This window comes from Micrasema longulum, unplaced genomic scaffold (genome assembly GCF_059751315.1).
Source record: "Micrasema longulum isolate JH-2025_06_02 unplaced genomic scaffold, ASM5975131v1 h1tg000709l, whole genome shotgun sequence".
NCBI classification, from domain to species: Eukaryota; Metazoa; Arthropoda; class Insecta; order Trichoptera; family Brachycentridae; genus Micrasema; species Micrasema longulum.
The window spans coordinates 183,754-192,139 of record NW_028277905.1 but is presented as its reverse complement, the minus strand read 5'-3'; the positions used below and the strand labels follow the sequence as shown (position 1 = coordinate 192,139).

At 31.5% G+C, this 8,386-nt stretch overlaps 1 non-coding gene across 1 annotated transcript; it reads left to right on the top strand.

Moving 5' to 3' along the window:
- Window positions 1-627: 627 nt before the first annotated feature.
- TRNAL-CAG (transfer RNA leucine (anticodon CAG)) lies at window positions 628-711 on the top strand. Its single transcript has one exon. It is a non-coding gene; the product is annotated as a tRNA-Leu (tRNA).
- Window positions 712-8,386: the final 7,675 nt, after the last annotated feature.

The window sequence follows — 8,386 nt, the reverse complement described above, 5'->3', positions numbered from 1 at the left end:
CGGAAAGAATGAGTCTTAATTTATTTTTAAATATATATTTGTGTATATTGTTCACGGTCTGGCAACATTTTGCGGACAGTTCACGCATGCGCGCAGGCGGGATGTGGTAGAGGGGGGACTTTTGAACACTGCACGTTGTAGAGAAACTTGATTCTACGCGCCTTCTTGGATATTATAATTCTGTGATCTTCACATTTAATCCATATAAAACATGCTTTGCTTATTGGACGCGTAAGTTTTTAACGCTTGGTTAAGTCTGCAAAGATAAGTTGGGTATTCGAGAACAATGTTATTAGAGCGATTATTCAATGTCGTTCTGTATAAATCTGATTCACAATCATCCAATTTAAGTATCTTACAATTTATAACCAATCTTATCCGTACTATTACTGCTTACATTAAAACAAACAGCCTTTAAATTTCCCGGTTTTTTCTCCAAACAATGTACCTACATACGAGTAAATAATTTGTATATACGACATTATCTAATTGTACAATGTCTCGAGAGTAAATTTTACAGCCGATTGTATAAGAAATATGATGTTGTATTTGTTATGCGTGCTGACTGACAAATAAGCTGATTAGATAGTGAACGTTATAAAAGTAAATTTGTCATCGGTCTACATCGTCAGGATGGCCGAGCGGTCTAAGGCGCTGCGTTCAGGTCGCAGTCCACTTCTGTGGGCGTGGGTTCGAATCCCACTTCTGACAATTTTTTTGTGGGGTCCATTTATTTGTTTTATTTCTATTACCCCCATAAATTATTAGAATTTTTATACACATATATCATTAAACAGCAATTATTGTTAGTATAAAAGGATATCAAGGTTCGTAGGTTTTCACGGCCTTCAGAATACAGATAGTGTTTTTCTAGGTTATTATGCCGTGTTTGTGGGCTTTGTATTGCCGACGTTTCGGAGCACATTGCAGTGTCCATGTGCCCTGAAGATGGACACTGCAATGTGCTCCGAAACGTCGGCAATACAAAGCCCACAAACACGGCATAATAACCTAGAAAAACACTATCTGTATAAAAGGATACTTTGTAAATATTTAAGCCAATTTAATAATGTCCTAACAAGAGGAAACGCGTCACATGTATGTGTAAAAAAAGGAGAATTAAATTCAATAAAATTGTTTCATTTTGGATACCTTACAAAACAGTGTGTAAAATTATAATTAATTGACCCAAACACTTATTTGATTAAAAGTTTATATTTGAAGCACTAACTTTGTGGTTATTCATTATAATAAAATAAATAAAACAACTTGTTTTTAACCACTAATTTTTATTTTTCACCGACCGGTTTCAAAGCAAACAAGCTTCTTTGTCAAGGTTTACGTAACTAACCGTAAACTAAACGTAAAGTTGTTTTATATTTTATTACTTATTTCATTGTTTGTGTATTGAGGTATACACTAGTTTTATCTTTGCCATACTAGAAGTCCTATTATGGATTTGTCTATCTTATATCAATTTTCGAATTCGCTAATCACCCAAAATAGTCACTTTCTCTTGTCAGATTATCCGGTTTCATCTCCGGTTATATTTAGTCCCGACCATCAATAGAACCGGAAACAGATTCACATCCGTCAAAGTTTGAATCAAAGTTACTGCCTCGAATCTATGATATTTCCAGTTAGTGTAAAATATGTTTATATAAATGGGTACTAATGGTTATGGGAATATAGAAAACTTTATAGGGTTAAAATAATATTGTTATCCTATAAAGTTTTCTGTTCAATTCCCACCTAGTCCAATTTTTTTCCATCTCTAAATTTATGGTGTTGTATGTTCTTCTTCTTCAGCCTTGATCTCTCCACTCTACACTGCTGGATAAAGGCCTCTTCCAAATGTCTCCATTCCTTCCAATCACCCGCTTTTATCATCCATGTTTTACCGCCTATCGAGGCAATTTCATCGACCCATATTTTTCGTGGCCTTTCAACACTTCTTTTGTTTGGCCATAGTCTCCACTTTTTTATTTTGGGTGTCCACTTGACATCATTTCAAGTGTCCTGCCCACTGCCATTTTAAATATGCTGCACGATCCATGATATCGACGACTCTGGTTCGGCGCCTTATTTCTTCATTTCTTTTTTGTATCTTAGACATACACCGAGAATCTGTCTTTCCATGATTTCGTATATATTTTCATAATATTAAGTCTTTATTGATATATATCATGTAATGTAAATACTCACTGGGTGTAGATATTAATAAATAATTAAATTTAATTAAAACAAGCAGTGAACGAAGTAACATTCTTTTATAGGCCATCAAGTTTTCACTATAATAATAAAATAAAAATCTAACTTTATCTAAATAATAATTTCAAAGCTTCAACGGTGCAAATTTCAAATAAATATTTTTTAAGAGAGCCTTTGTCAATTTTAGAGAGAAAATCCATCTGAAATTTTCCAAACATTCACTAGAATACCAGGAACGCATACAAAGTGACGGATTTTGTTGCGAACAGAAGTCCGCCCATTAAACACACATACACAACCCCCGTCCGTAATTAAAACCCTGTGCCCGTGTTGTGTTAGCCTTGCATTCTTTGATTTATGTTATCGCGTGCACTGCCAGTAGTAAAATGTGTGCTCTCTACGCTTCTGTGATCCTGTGATTATTATATAGCATGTCATTTGATGTAACGCCCTCAGGCGGATTTCTACCAATGACGTCATATTTGAACATGTTAATTCTAAAATAATACCGACGTACGATCCAAATCTTGTTTTATTTATTTTATTTTAAAACTATTTAGACCCCATATCAAGTATTTTTTGGAAATCCAACTTGTGACATGCGACTGAATTTAAGCAATGTTTTAATTTAATACAAACATTGTTTTTTTTAAATGTTTAAAAACATTTTTCAACAGAAATAGGTTCCTTAGAAAATAGTCGTTTTTTTTCTCATATTTATTTACACTACTCGTATTTTTTAATGGCGCAGTTTTGAAAGAACATCGTTATTAAATTATTATTTCATTTCTTTTTATCAGACTACAGCCTTAACGCTTTTATTCTTATTTTATGTCTTAATTATAATGGTTGAATAAATTGGATACTAGGCAATGATGGGGTGTACTTTTTTTTAAATCCTGAAACTAGGTATTTTAAATTATTTATTTTTTCAAAAAGGGTGCTTAAGTATTTCGTTTAAATCTCTGGTTAATTTGTATAAAGTCTTTGATTTTAAGTACAGTTTGCCTTTATTTCAACAAGCTTTAATGATACTGAAAATTCGTGAACCTTGTTAGGTGAATTAATGACTTAGTTTAAAGTTTTTTTCCTAGTTTTTGTATAATTTAGGCATTCGAGTATAATATTTCTCTCTTTTTTACTCAGTGGGGGCTTTTCCCTTTTTGCAAACCATTTCATTCGGGTTTTTATGCTCCAAGTAATTTAGTGTTCCCTAGTAGAGATTTCGCGTTTATGTTTTAAGTTTCTAAAGAGCCATTGTGATAATGAAGCGACTCTGTTCAAACAAGTCTATAAAGTGATCTTAGGAACTTTGCTTAAGACTTCGCATATTTTGATAAAAGAAAGATAGTTTTTAAGGGACCTGTTGTTTGAATTTTCACCGCCGGACCGTTCAGATGCACAATAAATTCAGATGCACAATAAGATGCAAATAAGTCATATTGCCGTGTGTCGTTCGTACTCTTTTCCGACGTTTCGAATCGCATTACAGCTTTCATCATCTGGCTTGATATTATTTGTGTAGTACAGTTTCTGAACTCAGGATTTATCCTGTATCGCGGTCGTTGCTGTATAAAGCTTGTTAATTTTAAATCTTTGTCGTTTCACAATGAACGCTTTTATGAGATTTCCTTATAACTGATTACCAAGAATATTTCAATCGCATGCCATCATATCTGTTTGTATAATAACAATAATGTTAGGATAATTTCTATAGCGCAATTTTTGTGAAAATCACTTCAAGGGCGCTGTACAGTAAATGAATATCCCAGCACGTCTTGCGGCTACAGAGCGCGTGGACGGTTAGGATTCTAGTTCCTCGTCTCCAATTGACCGTAGTTATGCAGAAAGCAGCCAGTCCACAATTTTGAAAAAATGAGATTTTGATGGTTTCGGATGCAGTAAGGTCAATTCTATGTTCTGCCGAAAGCAGCCAGACCGCATTCATACAAAAAACTGTATTAATTACCTTTTGAAATTGGTTTCGATCACAAAAACGGCATTTTTCAATTTGCGTTTTTTGCAAATTGATTTTGCAAAGTACTAGAAAAATCTCACTGTAATTTTAAAATCTTTAAAACTGGTAAATTAAATAATACAGTTCTTGTTTGTTATATAAAAAAAACTAACTTATTCATTGTTTATCATTTTTTAAAGTCAAAAACATTCCAACTGGTGAGTAGATTTGAAAAATTCACTCTTTTCTCCAAGGTGCTATTATCTCAGTTTCACTTTTCTACGGCTGGCTGTTTTCTGCATAACTACATTCAATTATAATATAAAACAATGATTATATATAGAAGCTAGATAACAGCACGTCTTGCAGCTACAGAGCGCAAGGACAATAATAAATCTAGCCCTTATTTACATTTCTATTTTTTGAATTTTATTTTACAATAAACTTAAGTGATATTTAAAAAAAAGAAATAAAAGCAAATTTATAAAAATAGAAGTTAGATAACAACAAGTCTTGCAGCTACTGAGCGCATGGACGGTTAAAATTCTAGACCCCATTTACTAAATTTAGATATTTGATAGTTGATAATATTTACAAAATATGATAAATATAATATAATTGCTAACATCACAAAAAATCTTGCAGCTACAAAACGCATCGACAAATGTAATTTCAACAACATAAGAATGATTTTAAAAGGTTAACAATAATAAATAATAAAAAAACAATAATAATACATTGAGCAAAGAACTAGTAAGTCTTCGGGATGTTCGCAAATCTCAATCGCTTTTTTTACTAATTGAGTTGGTGACTCCTTTGTATCTCTAAGGTTATCGGCTCGAAGGAAAATTCATGCTTTGTTTCTATGCGGTGTTCGGCAAAAGCCGATTTTTCGGGGTAGCCGAACCTGCATGCACTCATATGCTCTTTTACTCTCAGCCCTTGGGGCTTTTTTACCGTCGGTCCTTTGCTAATTTCTGAAATATAATTTGTGTGGATGTGCTGAAAACGGTTTTGATGCCATGTTTTTTAAGAATTTCGGCAATTCTGTTCGTAATACGTACAGTATTCTTTGACGTTTTGACGTCGGAGAAAAGGACAAACAACACACCGCGTAATAACCCAGAAAAACTCATTCTTTATCGGTTATTTTATCATCAGTAAAAGTGTAAAATGAGAAGTCATAATAACATTTTTATTCGCTTTAAATTATTAATTTTTAACCAACATATTTTGAGTATTTCCAAATGGTTGTATACATACAGGAACTGTCATAAAATAATTGGACGTTTTCAAATCACTGTTGATTGAACTAACCGGTTTGTATTTGCTATAATATCCAATATCCAATTGCATGAAGTATTGGCAAATACGCATTTCATATATTTTTTTATCTCTTCGTTTTTCGCGATAATATGCTTGCTTGATTATTAATTTTACTCACATTTTTCTTTCTTGCTTACCGTAACACTTTATTTACTTTGTTTACTTTACAAAATTTATTGATTAAAATTATACCTTTGCATTTCTTGTTTATATGTTTACTGTTTTTTCTTGTTTATCTTTATTTAATTATTTTTTTACTTTTTATGCCGTTTTAATTGTATCATTTCAAATTTTTCACACTTTCTTACTCTTCTAAGTAATTTCACATCTTTTTGTGTTTAATTTTAAAGTATGTTCGCATGTTTTTTTTAATTTGTATATGTCCCTTTGGCGTTAATGAATAATATAAATAAATAAATAAGTATAAAATATAAACATTGACAAATTCATTGATTGATTGATTTGGTGTTTATTTGGTAGAATTCCATATTTAAGGTTATAATATTAGAAATCAAACACTGATTTGAGTCAACTGAACAATTTATTTTATTTTTGCAAATACATGACATTCATTCGTTTGAAAATTTCCTAACAAGGCGAGACAATTGTCACGAAATTTTTGTTTTTATATTTGTAAAAATAATTTTGAATTATAATTTAATTAAATTTAATTTTACTAACTTGTAATTACGCGTGTAATAAGGAACTTCAGCCCTACGGGAAATTGGATACAAAAAATGTTTTCTTACGCGGGGTAAAAATTGGAGCATTAAATTGTACGGCAAAGTTTCTTGTAAATGTACAGAAAAAATAATAATAAATATTTTGATAAAAACGCACTACTTTAAATGACGTCACTGGTTCATGTGAATCAACATATAATCTAAGAGCTGTGGAAGATTTCCGGTCTACTTGTCGCTTCTGGACCAATGGGAAGAACTGAATGAGAATAAGCGGAAATGAACCTCTGACGTTACACGCGGAGTTATTTCAGAAATACAAAACTTTGAAAAATCGTAGCGCCGATAATACGATATATAAAAATTAAAAAAAAAAAAAAATTGACTTAGTTTAACAGTCTTTTAACAAATAAATTTTTTTTAAAAAACCACTAAACTTCCTCATTATAAGTTCGTTAAATTCCTGACGATTAGGTAGTAACCTCGAAACCGGTCGAAGTGTAACTGATAATTTAAGTAGTTTATACAAATGTTTCAACATATAAGTGTAAAATGTCATACCACAAAGTAAATAATGTTTTTGTAACAATAATATAAATTAAAGTGTTTAGTAGACTCAAATCAATGTTTGATTTCTTATAAGTTTTAATAATTAAATTCTTTTCAACCGTTGACTAGTAGCTGCAATGGTTCAGCCGAATGAATCTCACCCACAAAATAAAGGTTTCAGCTCTTTTACTTCACAATATAACAGCTGGAAGAGTTAGGGAAATGTGGATGTTTTATGTTATGTTAAACATCGGCAGAATGGTGAATGTTCCGCAGTGTGTAAAGTAGCCACTTAAACCAGTCAATGAAAGGTAAATGCCTAGACTTCCATATTACTTTCTCAGAATTGTTTTCCCTCTCTCTTGCAACAAATTTAAGTATGCATTTACTTCTGATTATTAATGATCTAGAACAATTGAACACGCCCACCATACATAAATTAAATAATAATTATTGTTAAATAATACGTACTTGTTTCAGAGTACCAGGGTACTAGAAGAGAGAGAGCTAAATTTGTGTCTGCAACCAATTGGTCTTTGGGAGTGTAATTCCACAGGCGGGGTTGACAATGAACATGGATTTATTTTCCTGGATGTTCAGTTTGAAAGCACCCAAGAGAATCTTGTACATCTAATTCTGTTCTCCTGTTACCGTACGCCTAACTAATAAATGGAAAATACGTGGTTGTATTCCTTTTTAGTTTTTATTTAAAATTACATTTCATTTTCCTTTCATTTTTATTTTTGGGATATAAAAGAAATAGTTTCTACATAGCTTTAACCCGCCCGTTTCTATAATATAATCGGCAGCGGCGCGGCTTTGCAAATTGCACTTAATTAATGAATATCTCGACAACTGCTATGAATAGTACTACGATTGATAAGTTGGAAGAAATTGCCATTTGGAAATTTATAATAAAACAGTTAGCAAAAAAAAACAATCGCGAATTTAGCCTTCATATTTCCTTTGCATATAATATGAAAATACATGTACAAAAAAAATGGAAGGATGTTGTTTTTTCATGTTTAAAAAAGTTTGTTTTTGAATGTTTAAAAACAACATTCGCTTTTTATGGATATACTTAAACTTATAATGTCTTCCCACTTATTTTTTTAAATGGATATTGGTAATACTAAAATAAAATTAACTGACAATCAGTACATTTTCGAAAATCGAATTCATGAATAAAGTGCACCCCTGTTGATGAGAAGCGCTGAGTTTGACATTTGCAAAAAGAATTCTATATTTGAAAATGAATTATTTTTAGTTTGAAAATTCAATCATAAAAAAGTACCTAGCAGGGGCGAACCGTGTATAGAAACGATTATCCACAGCTTATCATTATATTTGATAAACCATAATAATGTTTTATTGTAACTTTATTTTAAGAAAAACAAATAAATAATTACCATTTATTTTAAATAATGTAGATTAAACTTGATTTGGAAAACAGTATTTCAAATATTGTTTCTTAAGGACTATTTTTCTTTGAGATGGTACTTTTGACATAACACCATAATTACTTTCATGCGTCGTATTGCAGGACATATAGCACTCCACGCGGCCGTTTTTAGCACTATTCATTACTAGAACAATGCGGCCAGTTGACATTTCAATTGAATACCTAATATCGACTGAATTCATAATGATATTTTTTATTTAT